Consider the following 17,375-nt stretch of genomic DNA (forward strand, 5'->3'; position numbering starts at 1 on the left):
TGGGCAGTGGGAACGCAGCGGGGTCACGCCCTGTTCTTCTAGTCCCTCCGTATGCGGAGGTCCGGTGGGCGTTTCTTCGGACGATGTCCGCACGCCACGCTCAGAAAGATTTCGGAAATGTACGCACCAACCAGAATAACCTCCTTAGTTCTGATCGCGGTACAAATTTGTTCTCAAAATGGGCAAAACCATGTGCACTGCAGGTGGGGCAGATCTAACATGTGCAGAGAAAGTTACATTTGGGTGGGGTGTGTTGAAACTGATATCTAAATTACAGTGTAAAAATAATGCAGCCAGTATTTACCCTGTACAGAAACAAAATTACTCACACAAATCTAACTCTCTCTCTATACATGTTACATCTGCCCCACCTGCAGTGCACATGGTTTTGCCCATTTTGAGAACAAATTTGTACTGCGATCAGCTCTGAATTAGGGCCTATAGCATGTGGAATTAAAAAATCATGAATAATTCACAATTGAAAAGACACTACACCTTCAGTCATTATTCCTTGCCTAGGAGTTGGTAGGTGGTAAATTTATTATACCAGTATAAATACCATCCTTGAAAATTGCAGGTGTCAGTCCTTTCCAGTGGTCTTTCACTTATGCTGGTGGCTTCGGAATGGTGTTTATTGCAGAAGCCGGAATTTGGTCTAGAGAAGCTGGGTGGATGGATTTCACTTGGCAATAGACTTGAAATAAGTTCTCCAGATGATAGTTGAAAGTAGGCTGGAAATGTGCAGCCTATAAAGCAGCTGCAGTTCCTTAGGGCTGGTCTGGACTCTCCAAATGTTATAGGTTGTAAGTGTCTTTAGCAAGGTCCTTATGCGTTTGGCTACTTCAGTATGTCCCTGACTGTGAGTATACAGCAGTAATTCCCAAACTTGGTCTCAAGGCACTCTATTAGAGAATACATTTGTTTCCATGCAGTCTTTTTTTCTATTCGATTTTGCTTACATAGGCAAAATTAAATCAAAATCGAACGGAAATCAAACACTTTGTGAAACTAGAAATCCCAGCATGCCTTACCACAGTTTTGCTATAAGGGAGTGTTAAAACAGTGGCAAGGCATGCTGGGATTTGTAGTTTCACAACATCTGGAGGGCCACAGTTTGAAGACCCATGCCGTATGGCATTGAAATCGAATAGAAAAACAGACTGTGCAGGCAAGACTATATAGTACAGAGCTGTACAATATAGTCTAAATCGAATGTGTACATGGCGCTGTGCGATTCAATCTGGATTGAATAGAAGGTAAAATGCACCATGTGTACACTAATTAAAAGTTCAGGATTAAGTGATTTTTGTTTTGTTTTTAAAAAAGCAGCTCATTTAAACTTTTTAGTAGTGTAATCAAACAGCTAAACACCATAGAAAAGAGCAATGGCAGAACAATGGCCCCTTTCTAAGTACAACATGAGTTTCAAGAAATGTATATGATACAGCAGCTAATCAGGAATGATTTTTCTCCCATAGCCATTGAGCGATATTCAGTGCGGGTTAAGGGGGTTTATTCAATGAGTATGGTTTGTTTTCGACGAGGATCACTTAAAAACAAAGGTCCTGAGGAAGCTTTTTTGCGAAAGCGTACGCTCGACTTAACTACACACCTAGTGTGTCTAATACCCCACTCTCCCCTCCCCTCTTATTAATTGTAATTTTGAACTGTTGGCTGCGTGAGGGGTCACCGTTGGACACGGTCCCCTACCTAAAGACACTGACACGGTATCTGGCGCCAGAACCGGTAGTGTCCCTGTCTGTTCTAAACCCACTAGAGCGAGGAAGTGCACGCAGGCACCCCTCTGATATAGCTCTGTGGGAGAACACAGGACGTGATACAATTGGCTCCAGCAAGCCAGCAGCAGCGCTGAGATGGAATTGTGCCCGTGCTCAGGCGCCTGCCAGCGGCTGCTAGAGAGAGCCCAGGGTGTAATTGCAACATTGCAGACTATCGCAGTAACCCTGAACCACGTTACAAATAAATGTTCATTATAAAACACAGCCTAACAGCAATATAATTTAAGTCATTTGGGAGAATAGACAGTGGGGTTTCCACTAGGTGAAGGATTTTTATCCTTTTTTATATCACTATATGTTGTCTCATGTTTTGTCCTATTTTCTTTTATATTTCGCAACCATTTTTAATGAATTAAATAAAAGTGACGTTTTATAAATAAATTTTCTCTCCAGGTGCACCATAAAAAGACACTCTTTTCTTTACAAATAAACTCACTTAAAAACAAGCCATACTTGCCGTTTAACCCCCTTGCCGGCTTCTTTTCGTATTCTATGTTCCGAAGAAAAACCCTTGCAGTTAGAGGACAGCGAGGATTCCCCAGAACAGTGAGGTTCACCACAAATGCAAAGTGCCGCACTCGCCGTTTCCACCTTGCTGAAAAGAACTAGCAAGGTAGAAACGGCGAGTGAAGGGGGTCAGTTGAATACTGACCCATGAGCTATTGGCATTGCTCGCCCTTTGCCATTGAATATACCCCAATGAGTTGGCATGTCATTTATTTCAGTTGTTTAAAGGCAAAGTTGAGTTGGCCCATGTGCAAATGTTTGAGAGTCCACCAGGGTCCAATTAAATGGGTGTGTGGTGGCCAGAGGGCAACTAATTTCTGGGGGACTCTAGCAATAAAATTGTCAATAAAATGTGCTGGTGATGTTCTTAAACAGTACTGTATAATGTCTAAATCAGTGGTTCTCAAACTCGATCCTCAGGACCCCACACAGTTCACGTTTTCCAGGTCACCTGACAAATTCACTCATTACTGCTTGACACATTTTAAAAGATCTACAGGTACAGTAGAGCTAATTTTTTTCACTGGATTCTGTGAAGAGACCTGCAAAATATGCACCGTGTAGGGTCCTGAGGACGGACTTTGAGAACCTGTGGCATACCTCTCAATATGACCCTCTCCAGAAGGGACACATTGCTCTCTTCCTTAATGTCACTCTTAAGGTATGATTGCCATCACCTGTGTTGAAGCACTTATCAATTAACCTGTTTAACACAGATGAAGGTACTGTAATCATGCATTAAGAAGAAAGTCCAGATCATGTTGGGAGGTGTGCCTGTGGTCTAAATAATGCCAGCACCACTCTATTGCCCACCGTTCACATTATGCTACAAAGAAATGCTAGTTCATGCCATACTTGCCCACTTTTGAAAACTAGTTTTAGGGAGATTGTAGTTGGTAGCAGAATTTTGCACAGCGCCCCATTGAGGGGGCGTGTCATGCTCCACTTCCATGTCTATTTCCAGATATGGAGAGATTGTGAATGTGGTACCTAGAAATGTGGTGTGTACTACTAAATCTGAGAGGAATCTTTTAAAATGACTTATATCCAAATGTACAGTAGATGAGCCCCAAAGTCAGAGCTGGCCCTAGGCAATTGCTTAGGCGGCAGCCTATGCCTAGGGGCGACAGTTTTACTGGGCGTTCTGAACACTAAAGCCCCATACATACCAGTGACAGAACAATGAATCCGCAGAGGCATTGGGGAGCCAGTGCTAGCCTGGCGGGGTCTGCAGGGAGGGCAGGGACCTGCTGCATGGGCAGAAGCTAAGTAGTAGTTAATGCTGCAGCTGCCAGACACAGAGCATCTGCAGCAGCATCATTGGAGGCTGCTCTCCGCTGTCTGAGGTGGTGGCAGATACCCCAGACACCGGTGCCATTTATTCTTTGCTGCTGCAGCACTAACTAGGAGCCTGTTAATCTTTCACTGGGCAACTATGATCAGCCCAGCACCACCTCCCGTGGGCTGGGCTTGATCCTAATAGGCTCCCTGGCTGCACTATGCTCTTCTGCCTAAATGGTGACCGGATGTGTTGCGCTCCCCACCACAACAGAGTCCTGTGAGTGTGACCTATTGCAGACACAAGAGGACACGGTGACAGAGTAGAATGAGAAAGGACCTGCTCTGCCTCCACCCTCACTGCAGCTTTGGGCTCCTTCTGCAACACACATCAAACTCTCCAACTGAGGAGAGTGCAGGCTTGAGGTAGTGCCCTCACATCGTCCTTGGGTGCCTCTTATCACTAGTAGGCTGCATACTGTATATCACACATGAGGTCAGTGCCAATGCTGTATGTGATTGCTAATATACTGCACTGTGAGGAGGACATGTGCGTGTGTCTGCTAATAGAGACACCACATCACCACTCCTTTCCTGACAGCACTCACACTCCCATCCATTCTTTTACACCACCCCATACATCTACCTATCTCCTACTTACAGTAACCCTGCCTCCAAACTCTATCCATCCCCCACTCCCTGACTCCTGATGCCCCTTCTCTCCCTCCAACATTCAGAACAACCCTTTTCCCCCTCCTGTCACTGAGGCCACAGACATACTGTAACCCCCTCCGGTTACCAAACACCCCCTTTTTCTGCCATTTAACCCATGCTGAAATACTTCTCCCCATACTGCCATATCCTCCTGCCCTTACTGCCATACTCCCCACTTACTGCCGGTGCCCCCATTCTGCCGTACTTTTCCTCTTACTGCCTCCCCCCCCTTACTATCATACTCCTCCCCCTTTACTGTCATACTCCCCACCCCATGGTGCCACACAGCCCCCTTACTGCCAGTCCCCCTATGCTGCTCCTTACTGCCATACTCCCCACCCCATGGTGCCACACAGCCCCCTTACTGCCAGTCCCCCTATGCTGCTCCTTACTGCCAAACTCCCCACCCCATGGTGTCATACAGACCCCTTACTACCAGTCCCTGCTAGGGGGCGCCAACAATAATCTTGCCTAGGGCATCAAATTGGATGAGGCCGGCTCTGCCCAAAGTAGTTAGTAAGAGCTACTATACTGGGAAATGGTGCTGATGATTCAATGTAAATTTCTCTTGTTTCTTTTTTCCCCCCAAAAAATGTAACAGTGTAATGTGGGCTAGGTGGAATGAGGGTGATCAGTAGACTAATGAGGGAGAGAGGGAGATTGCTGCTATTTCAGGGAGTCTCCTGCAGGAGGGTAGGCAGCTATGGTTCATGCATGCTACAGAGTTCCATATTCTGGAGATGTAGCTAATGTAAGTATGGGGACCCCCAGTGTGTGAGAGGCTCTGAGAAAACTGTGCTGTTGTTAATCCAGTTTTGGGCCCTTCAGCTCTATAAATGTAGCACATAAAAGGCAACAAAGCTTCTGGCACATCAAAGTGGTCACTGGTAAAAACTACCAAAATAGGCAGTGCCCCAAACTCAGTGTTATGAAATATTGGTCCTGCTTCTTGCTGCGGTGAGAAACCCCATAATTGTCTAGAGAGCCAGATAAGGTGCGCATAAGGTGAAGTTGTTTGTTGATATTATGGGGCAAGGCCAGTCCGCGAAAGGGGAAGTCCCCCTGAATACTCCGGCTGAGAGAATGAGTCGTAAGCATGGTATGGTTGCAGTAAAGTATCTGAGTAAATGGAATAAGAAAACCAAAGCACAGAACTCACTGACTTTTCCCCTCACAGGAAGCTTCGACAGAGACATATTGAATAACCTAGGTAAAACGTTGAAATCATGCAATGAATGGAAATCGTATTGTTTGTGGGTAGCTGAATCTGTAGCTCTTTTACCCCTAGTTGAATGTCCCTCACCTTGTAAAGCACATACTATGACCCTCAAAACAGACGCAGAAGAAGACGAAAGAAGGGAAGAGGATTTATATCCCTCCCTCCTTCGGCTTCTAAGCAACCTACAGGGAACTGCACAGGCAACAGGTGAGGACCCTCTCGCTGCCTCTGCACCTCCCCCCACGCAGGAAGACAGGACACCACCAACATCTCCTAGTCGCCAGCAATCCCCTGACTCTTCAGGTACACATAGGTCAGACCTAGCTGTAACACCTCTAGCAGATGGAAGTAGCAGGCGAATGGTGCCACTGACTTCCACTCCGCTGCATCATGATATCGCACCTTTGTCCCTGAATCCTATGAGGCTAATTACAGCCCCACCGGCAGATGGACAAGGACCAGGTATAGCTTACTCCATGCACGTCCCTTGGACAGCATCGGACCTCAGAGCCCTGGTAGAGAAAATGCCAGATCCACGCAAAGATCCCAGAGCAGCCTGGGAACACTTAGTATTAATTAAAAACATGCATAACCCAGAATACAAAGATTTGATACAGCTACTATTAGCTGTGTTCAAACCAAATGATCATGCATCTCTGGCATTCCACTTACAATGGGATGCTGCAGATGTACCTGATGCCAGAGGGTTAGCAACAAAATGGACAGAATTAGAAACTGCCTTTAACAAAGCTTTTCCCGCAGAAATAGATTGGACACAAATTGTAGCCATGGCGCAAGACCCTAAGGAAACTCTGGCGGATTACACTGCTAGGTTCTTCAAAACTGTCAAATGCCACTGCAGTATTCCTGACATACTCAAAAAGGAAGATTTAGCCCCCTTGTTAATCACAGCGTATGTGGAAGGGCTCAAAAAGCCCATCCAATCAAGACTTAAGACACAGACCCCCGACTGGAAATTTAAAACCTTGAACAACGTAATAGACTGGTGTCGACTCCATGAGAATAACTTAATCGAAAAATAATCTGACAGGCATGAGAGAATACTGCATTTACAGCTGAAAGCAGCTGAAGCAGCCGCACAGCAGGCATCCCATAACACTTAAGGTGTCAGGAGACCAGATTCTCAAAATAGAGTAATCTGTTACAACTGTCAAGAAACTGGACACTTGTCCTACGACTGTAGAAGACCTCCCAGACAGAGGAGACAGAGATATGATGACCGAAGTTACCAACAGCCCCGTAGTAACGCTTACTGACATGAGGCTGTGGCTCCTGTGTATGTTGTAAGGGAGACAGGACAATCCGATCCCATGGTAGATTTAATTGACAAAATAATTCCTTGTCTAATCGACACCGGAGCCACTTCCTCAGTTATTGCAGGCCGTCAGAAATTCCCAGTTACTAACTAAACTGTCACCGCAATAGGAGTGTCGAACCAACCAATTAAAATGGCCATATCAGAACCATTGACTGTCACCCTTGGCCCACTAACAGATACGCATTCTTTCCTTATGTCCACCACTGCACCTGTCAGTCTGCTAGGTCGTGATCTACTCATGAAACTCCGGTGTTACATCAGTTGCTCACCTGACGGAGTATACTTGCATGTGCCAGAACACAACGCTGACACAGTGCGAGATGTCCTCTGGCAACCAGAATCATGTAAGCTCATGTCGGTTATGCCGACTCTTCCAGATTGGTTGTCACAAGTCCCGGAGCAGCTGTGGACAAAAGACAGTACAGACGTAGGACTTATAAAATCTGTAGAGCCAGTGCGTATTACGCTCAGGCCACACAAACAGCCCCCAAAATTGCCCCAGTATCCACTTAAGCCTGAAGCAGAACAAGGAATTTTCCCTGTACTCCAGAGATTGTTGGAACAAGGAGTAGTTGTGAAAACCTTAAGCCCTGCTAACACACCGATCCTTCCAATTAGGAAGGAGGGGAAGGGGGAGCAAGCGAAAGGGGAGGGAGATTCCCAGCCAAAATGTGCATGGAGATTCGTACAGGACCTCCGGGCTGTTAACGCTGCAGTTCTCCCTTTTTTCCCTTTGGCCCCAAATCCTGCAACCATTCTCATGCAGATACCACCAGAATGCTCTCATTTCTCCGTAATTGACCTATGCTCCGCCTTCTTTTCCATTCCCATTCACCCAGACAGTCAGTACCTCTTTGCTTTTACCTACAGAGGACAACACTACACGGATGCACCTGTACTGTTTGGACAGGCATTGAATGAGGACATAGGCGTGCGCAGCACATTTTATTAGGAGGTGCACTGTCAAAGTGGTGTGCCTAGCACCACCTATTGGGCATGTCTAAAGGCCCCCATACATTAGTCCGACTTGTCCTAGGGACAAGTCGGACTTGATTTCCCCTGCAGCTCTCCTGGAGGGGGACACACGATTAGGCACTTGATGTGCCAAATTTTGCATATGATAAATCTCATGGATTTATCATATGCTGTCCCCGGGGAGCTGCAGGGGGAGAGCCGGGTGGGGGATGCTGGGGATCTGCAGGGAACAGCTGGGCAGGGTGAGCTGACAAATAGTCAGCAGGCGGGGGTCTATGATGATTCGGGCATGGGGAGAGGCTGTCAGGGGCATCGGACACATAGGCAGCGGGCGGGGGGAACAGCTCACGTGCTGGGCAGGAGGACCAGGCAGCCACTGCTGCAAGGAAGAAAAACCCAATACAAAGAATGGGGAGCCAGTGATTGGCTGAGAGCTCTCTCAGCCAATTGCTGAGAGAGCTCTCAGCCAATCACTGCCTCCCCATTCGTTTGTATTGAAGCTGCGGCTGCCTGGTCCTCCTGCCCAGCACGTGAGCTGTTCCCCTCGCCGGTTCACCTTCACCGGCGTCCCCCCGCCCGCTGTCTATGTGTCAGCTGCCCCTTCCAGCCTCTCCCCATGCCCGGCGTCCCCCGCCTGCTGACTATTTGTCAGCTCACCTTGTCCGGCTGTTCCCTGCAGATCCCCGGCGTCCCCCGCCCGCTGACCCTGCCCGGAGACCGCACATAAGATTTAGGAAATCTTATGTGCAGCCGGTGCGACTGCCCGACTCTGATCCGAAGCGCACGGGACCGCGCATCGGGTCGGACAGGGTGTCAAAACATGCGATTTGGGACGATTTCACGGGCCGATTCATCCAAATTAACCCTTAACACCGCCATTGGGTCTGTCTAACACAGCCAATCAGGCGTGCACTCACTACATTATAAAACGTCTCTCAGCCACACCATTATATCCTGCCTATTTCAGTTTTAATCTTGTAATTACTCTGTGTAACAGTACATGCAAATAAAGTCAAAATCATATCTGGATGACACAGATATGTAGTGATATGACAATGGTGTAATACAATTAATAATGCAAAACACACATAATTGATTAATGGGCACTCATTTTAATGGAATACAGGTCTAAAAAGCAAAAGTATTTGGTAAAAGGTATTGCTGGTATTACTAGCAGCAATAAGTGTGGGGGCACAGCATTAGGGGGTGCCTGTGCACCCTTAACACTCAATGTGCGCACGCCTATGAATGAGGATTTGAGCCATATCACACCACCCGGTGGCTCCACCCTTACTCAATATGTGGAGGATCTCTTGCTCTGTTCAGCCTCATTGGAAGTTTCTGAGCAAGACACTAAAGCATTGCTGTGCTTTCTGGCAGAAAGAGGACACAAGTTGTCCAAAGATAAACTACAACTATGCTCCCCGAAAGTACAGTATATCGGAAATTGCATAACAAAAGGACTTCGACACATAACCACAAAGTGTTAGGATCCGTAGAGTCCCCGCCAACCCTAACTCCGTTGCCTCTGGATAGAATTGACGGACACGTGCAAGGGCTAAGACTTCACCTATAATAGCCGCGTTCGACAGAGCCCGTTAGTCAGGCTCCGCCCCCGATGCCACCAGGTCTTACTTGTGACAACGCGCCCGTCAAGGCCAACGGAGGACAAGGGGAACTACTAACTACAACCACAGGCGAGGACTCACTAGACTAGGAGATGATAGAACTTGCCACTTAAAGGCACTGGGAGTAACAATACTCCAGAGATGGTATTGAAGCAATAAACGATATGTGGAAGTAACAATACTCAAATGATGGTATAAAAACAATAACAGATGTACAGGAGTAACAATACTCAAAAGATGGTACTTAACACTAAAAGGCATACAGGAGTAACAATACTCAAGGATGGTAAGAAAATAATACTAGAATGAACAGGAACAAATGAGATGAGGATAACCCCCACTTATCTGAGAGAGGTAGATACGGAACGGGAAGGGTTAATCCTCAGCAGCAACGCAGGAACAGATACTGGAATGCTGGAAGCAGGACAGGAGCCAAGACCAACAGGAACCAGGGAACCGGGAGCACTCTGACCAAGCAAGGAAGAACTATCACCGGCGTCAGAGAGTGGTGCCCGGGAGTTTAAATAGGGCGCCAAAAAGGCGTCCCCCGCAGCTGCTGCAAATCAGCTGCAGACTGTCCCCGCCTTCCCGCGGCCGCCTGGCGTCCCCGCCGCCTAGGCAACCATTGCGGCAGGGGAGGAAGGAGTTGTGAGAACACCGCTGAGTGCGCGTCAACGTCCGGCGGAAGTGCGGGGCTGATGACGCGGCGGCGTCCCGGCTGCCTAGCAATAGCCGGGGCGCTTGGAGTCAGAAGTGCCGGAGCAGCGCTACTTGCACCCGCATCCGGCGGAAGCACAGAGGGAATGACGCAACGGCGTCCCGGCCACCTAGCAACAGCCGGGGCGCGTCGCCCACGGATTACCGGAGCCGCGCAACCAGAGCTGCTCCTAACAGTACCCCCCCTTGAGGAGGGGTCACCGAACCCTCAGAACCGGGTTTGGACGGAAACCTCTTAAAGAATTCAGCCTTTAACCTGGGCGTGTGAAGAAACCTATCCGGCACCCACGACCTTTCTTCGTCCCCAAAGCCCTTTCAATGGACCAGAAACTTAAGTTGCCCCCGGACCACTTTGGAATCCAAGACACGTTCAACAATAAATTCCTTGTGTCCCTGAACAATAAGGGGCTTGCGACTTTGGAGGGGCAAGGAGCGAGAATTAATTGACACAGGTTTGAGAAGGGAACAATGAAAGACGCTATTAATTCTTAAAGACCTGGGTAGCCGTAGCCTGAACGCCACCGGATTGATTTGTTCGGTAATCAGGAAGGGCCCGATAAACTTGGGTCCCAACTTGGGACATCTTTGACGAAGTTTGACATGACGAGTTGACAGCCAGACTCTTTGTCCAACTTGGAAAGTTGTGTCTGTCAAAAAATATCTTGGAACGTGCTGCGGACTATGTCTAAGGGCGAGATGCACCTTCTTCCAAGCCCTTTGAAGGAGAGCAACTGCAGAGGAAGAAGACCAAGAAGTATCCATGGGGACATCAAAAGAATTACACTTGGGATGAAATCCGAAATTGCACAAAAAAGGAGACTTCTTGGATACCACATGATAGGCGTTGTTATAGGCGAACTCAGCCAAGGGTAACAGCTCCGCCCAATGGCTCTGGCATTTGGACACGAAACAACGTAAATATTGTTCCAACGCCTGGTTTACTCTCTCGGTCTGCCCATTGGACTGTGGGTGATACCCTGAGGAGAGATTGAGTTGTATCCCCAACATAGAGCAAAACCGTCTCCAAAACGTAGCCACAAACTGTGTACCCCTATCAGAGACAATATTGTTAGGGAGGCCATGCAGCCGGAAGATGTGTGTCACAAACAACTGAGCTAATTCCCTGGCTGAGGGAAGCTTGCGCAAAGGGACAAAGTGTGCCATTTTACTGAAACGGTCCACCATGACCCAGATGGTGGTATAATGAGAAGAAGACGGAAGATCCACAATGAAGTCCATAGCCATATGAGACCATGGCCTTTTTGGAATGGACAATGGCAGAAGTTGACCCACAGGCGAGAGTCGCGAAGACTTATGTCTGGCACAAGTCTGACAAGAAGAAATAAAACGAGAGACATCCTGTTTCATGGCAGGCCACCAAACTGCATGGGACAAATGTTCAAGGGTCTTGGTTATGCCAGGATGTCCGGCGAGTCTGCTAGAATGGAAGTCCTTGATGACCAGTTCTCGTAGTTCCTTGGGAACAAAAAGACGACCCTGTGGAGTGTTCTGGGGAGCCAAGGATTGAGAGACGCCAAGTCCTGGGCAACAGCGGCATGGATGATGGAAGACGGGAGAATGGGGGTTTCGCTGGAATTAGAAGTAAGACTGGTTAAAAAACTCCGGGAAAGAGCGTCAGCCTTAGTGTTTTTGGGACCGGGTCTGAAGGTGATGAGAAAACGAAACCTGGTAAAAAACAATGCCCATCGTGCCTGGCATGGGTTGTCTTTTGGCTGACTCGATATAGGCCAGGTTTTTATGATCCGTGATCACCGTAATGACATGTTTTGCACCTTCCAACCAATGGCGCCACTCTTCGAACGCCCACTTTATAGCCAGCAACTCCCGGTTCCCCACATCATAATTCCTCTCGGCCGAGGAAAACTTGCGGGAGAAGTAGGCACAAGGATGAATTTTCTGATCGAAACTATTCTTTTGAGAAAGAACAGCTCCGGCCCCAATATCCGAGGCATCCACTTCAACAATAAATGGGAAACTGGGATCCGGATGATGCAAAATGGGAGCAGAACAAAAGGCCCTTTTTAATAATTCAAAGGATTCGATAGCCCGTGGAGACCAATGACCAAGATCGGCATCCTTGCGGGTAAGCTCAACGATGGGAGCAACAATCTGAGAAAAAGACCGAATAAATTTACGATAATAATTCGCAAAGCCCAGAAATCTTTGGACTGCTTTAAGGTTGGTAGGACGAGCCCAAGATAGGATAGCCTGAACTTTACATGGATCCATAGAAAAACCCTTGGGTGAGATGATGTACCCTAAAAAAGAGATCTGACAGACTTCAAATTCACACTTATCTAATTTAGCGTACAATTGGTTCTCTCGTAGTTTTTGGAGGACCATACAAACATGTCGGCGATGTTCGGAAAGACTCTTAGAGAAAATTAAAATGTCGTCCAGGTACACCACTGCGAAAGGTCCTAAGAATGGCCGAAGCACCTCATTGATGAAATCTTGGAAGACCGCAGGCGCGTTGGCCAGTCCAAACGGCATCACCAGATATTCATAGTGGCCAGAATGGGTATTAAATGCGGTCTTCCACTCATCACCCTGGCGAATTCTGATGAGGTTATATGCACCTCTTAAATCGATTTTTGAAAAGATGACTGCTTCACGAATCTGATCAAATAAGACTGAAATGAGAGGTAATGGATAAGAATTTTTGATAGTTATTTTGTTAAGAGCTCGAAAGTCAATACACGGGCGAAGTGATCCGTCCTTTTTTTCTACAAAGAAAAAACCTGCGCCTACCGGTGACTTAGAGGGACGAATAAACCCTTTTTTCTCGAGACTTTCTTTGATAGAACTGTCCATAGCCTGGGATTCAGGAACCGATAAGGCATAAAGCCTCCCTTTGGGCAGCTGGGAGTCAGGAATCAGGTCAATGGCACAGTCAAAAGCGCGGTGAGGGGGCAAAGTATCAGCTTCTTTTTTCGAGAATACATCGGCAAACTCCCTATAGGGAGGAGGCAAGGAAGAGACGACCGAGTGTATGGCCCGGAGAGGAAGCGTGAGACATTTGTCAGCACAAGATGCGCCCCACCGCGTAATCTCCCCTGTCTCCCAGTCAATATTGGGATTATGTTTTTTTTAACCATGGTAAACCCAGTACAAGAGGAGCCCATGGACAATGAAAAATGTAAAAAGAGATCTCTTCCGAATGAAGAGCTCCCACCGTCAAATGAATACCAGGAGTGCATGAAGAGATGCTGCCGTTGGAGAGCGGAAGGCCGTCTAACCCACAGACCGACACGGTATTAACTAAGGGTACGGGCTTGAGCCCCAAAGCGTGAACCAGTCCAATGTCTATAAAGTTGCCAGCCGCCCCGCAATCCACAAAGGCAGAGACCTCTGATGATGTTTTACCACTAGAGACAACGACCTGTAATAAGATCGTGTTGAGGGGAGAAAAACTAGATAGGCCCAAATGAACTCCCCCGAATTCATCTAGGCCCGGTCTTTTACTGGTTTCAAAGGACAAGCTACTGCCCGGTGACCCTGACCTCCACAGTAGAGACACAAACCCCGGGTCCTCCTACGGTTTTTTTCTGCGGTGGATAAATGAGTAGCTCCTATTTGCATGGGTTCTTCATCTAAATTCTCCAGGGCAACTCCATGCGACTGTGAGGGCAGCACCCCTGAGTCCCTCTCTCTCTGGCGTTCGTGAAAACGCCGGTCTACCTTGATGGCCAATTGTATGACCTCATCAAGGGATGTGGGAGTGGGGTAATGCACTAGGGCGTCCTTGAGACCCTCTGACAACCCTATTTTGAACTGGCTACGGAGAGCTGGGTCATTCCACCCGGAATCAATAGCCCATCTCCGAAACTGGGGGCAATATGCCTCCGTAGTTCCTTTACCCTGCCGAAGGGCCCGAAGATTAGCTTTGGCGGAGGCAGCCCGGTCTGGGTCATCATATAGTACCCCCATGGCAGAGAAGAAAGAATCCACAGACGTGAGGGCCAAGTCTCCTGAAGGGAGCCCAAAAGCCCAGGACTGAGGATCACCCTGGAGAAGAGAGACGATAATCCCCACCTTTTGAATCTCCGTACCTGAGGATATCGGCCGGAGTTTGAAAAACAATTTGCAAGCCTCCCTAAAATTAAAAAACTGGGAGCGATCCCCAGAAAAACGGTCAGGAAGGTTTATTTTAGGTTCAGGGTTTCTAGCAGGAGATAAGCCCCTATGCACCCGTTCCTCCTGTGTATAAACCCTGGGGGTAAGCTCCTGGAGCTTCTGGGTGAGTGTATGCATCTGCCCTGCAAGTGCGTGGCCTGCGGCCTGTTGAGCAGGATCCATGATAAAGGAACGAATCCCCAAAAATAAGCACTAAGCTGCTTTTTCTTTTTTAGGCCGGTGATAATGTTAGGATCCGTAGAGTCCCCTCCAACCCTAACTCCGTTGCCTCCGGATAGAATTGACGGACATGTGCAAGGGCTAAGACTTCACCTATAATAGCCGCGTTCGACAGAGCCCGTTAGTCAGGCTCCGCCCCCCAATGTCACCAGGTCTTACTTGTGACAACGCGCCCGTCAAGGCCAACGGAGGACAGGGGGAACTACTAACTACAACCACAGGTGAGGACTCACTAGACTAGGAGATGATAGATCTTGCCACTTAAAGGCACTGGGAGTAACAATACTCCAGAGATGGTATTGAAGCAATAAACGATATGTGGAAGTAACAATACTAAAATGATGGTATAAGAACAATAACAGATGTACAGGAGTAACAATACTCAAAAGATGGTACTTAACACTAAATGGCATACAGGAGTAACAATACTCAAGGATTGGTATGAAAATAATACTAGAATGAACAGGAACAAATGAGATGAGGATAACCCCCACTTATCTGAGAGAGGTCGATACGGAACGGGAAGGGTTAATCCTCAGCAGCAACGCAGGAACAGATACTGGAATGCTGGACAGGAGCCAAGACCACCAGGAACCAGGGAACCGGGAGCACTCTGACCAAGCAAGGAAGAACTATCACCGGCGTCAGAGAGTGGTGCCCGGGAGTTTAAATAGGGCGCCAAAAAGGCGTCCCCCGCAGCTGCTGCAAATCAGCTGCAGACTGTCCCCACCTTCCCGCGGCCACCTGGCGTCCCCCGCCGCCTAGGCAACCATTGCGGTAGGGGAGGAAGAAAGTTGTGAGAACACCGCTGAGTGCGCGTCAACATCCGGCGGAAGTGCGGGGCTGATGACGCGGCGGCGTCCCGGCTGCCTAGCAACAGCCGGGGCGCTTGGAGTCAGAAGTTCTGGAGCAGCGCTACTTGCACCCGCATCCGGCGGAAGAACAGAGGGAATGACACGACGGCGTCCCGGCCACCTAGCAACAGCCGGGGCGCGTCGCCCACGGATTACCGGAGCCGCGCAACCAGAGCTGCTCCTAACACAAAGAGAGTAGATACCATTCAGAAGGTAAAACTGCCTCTGAATAAAAATCAAGTACGAGACTTTTTAGGAATGACAGGTTACTGCAGACAATGGATACCTAACTACTCCCAGTTAGCTGCACCTTTGTATGAACTAACTAAACAATCTATTCCTGAACCTTTACAGCACACCGAAGAGACAGAATACGCGTTCCAGACATTGAAGGACCTGCTCCTGCAGCCACCCACGCTGGGCATACCACATTATAACAAATCTTTTTCCATTTTCTGCCACGAAATCATGGGCCATGCTGCAGGCGTGTTAACACAACGACACGGGGACCGACAGCGCCCTGTAGCATACTATAGCGCTGTTCTGGACCCTGTAGCACGAGCACTCCCTGTCTGCCTGAGAGCTGTAGCAGCAGCTGCTATCTTGGTTGACAAATCTGCAGACATTGTCCTAAACCAACCATTGTATTTGTATGTACCACATGTAGTAGCAACCTTACTTACATGCAAACAGACTAAACACCTAACTACCTCACTGCTCACCAAGTGGGAATTGGCCTTGCTGGCTCCTAGCAATCTTATCATCCAGCGCTGCAATATGTTGAATCCAGCAACCCTGTTGCCATTAGGGGATGAGTCCTTTACAGACTCAGAGGGAGGAGGAGGAGGACACACATGACTGTCTTACAATAGTAGGACAAAACTTCTCCCCCCGCCCTCACCTCACTGATGAGCCAATAATAAACCCTGACTTGACTCTGTTTGTAGATGGAAATTGCTTAAGACGAGAGGACGGCAGCCTCGGGTCTGCTTATGCTGTCTGCACACTGACTGACATGTTAGAAGCCCAAGCTGCTGAACTTATTGCTTTAATAAGAGCCTGCATACTAGCGCAAGACAAAACTGTAAACATCTACACCGACTCGCGATACGCGTACAGAGTAGCACAAGATTTTGGCGCACTGTGGAATATGAGAAATTTCCTAACATCCAATGGTACACCTATTGCACATGCCAAGCTTGTACAAGAATTGTTAGAGGCAATATTGAAACCAAAACAAATTGCTGTAATGAAATGTAAAGCACACACTACTGGAAAAGATGAGATTTCCAGAGGCAATGCCAGAGCAGACAAAATGGCTAAACAAGCTGCAATGTCAAATAAAGAAATGCATTTGATGTCTGTAACCTGTATACCTGATGCACCAGCACTAATTTCTATGCAATTAGCTTCTTGTCCACAGGAAATCTCCACCTGGGAGCGGGAAGGGTGTCAGCCAGATGATGATGGTTTGTGGCGCAACAAGGAAGGCAAGCCAGTAGCACCCAAATCACTTTTACCTGCATTGGCTCAGGTCACTCATGGTCTGACTCATGCATCTAAAACTGCCATGACCAATCTGATCAGAACCTACTGGTATGCCCCTGGATTCTCCACATTGGCCTCCAAATTTTGTCAAAGCTGTCTAATTTGTCTCCAGAATAATCCAGGAAGAGCAGTGCCCACAATTCCATCACACCTTCCTGCCACAGAGGGACCATTTCAGGTGGTACAAATTGATTACATTCAGCTCCCTAAGGTAAGACAACTACAATATGTTCTGACATGTGTATGCTTAATTAGCGGGTGGGTAGAGGCATGGCCGGTGGCCACAGCAACTGCTAGCATAACTGCTAAAAAGATAGTACAGGAGTTAGTTTGTAGGTATGGGCTTCCCCAGGTAATCTCCTCTGACCAAGGTACTCACTTCACTGGAAGGGTATTCCGAGAAATGTGTGAAATGATTGG

The sequence above is a fragment of the Crinia signifera genome, chromosome 4, assembly GCF_055691185.1.
Source record: "Crinia signifera chromosome 4, ASM5569118v1, whole genome shotgun sequence".
Lineage (NCBI taxonomy): Eukaryota > Metazoa > Chordata > Amphibia > Anura > Myobatrachidae > Crinia > Crinia signifera.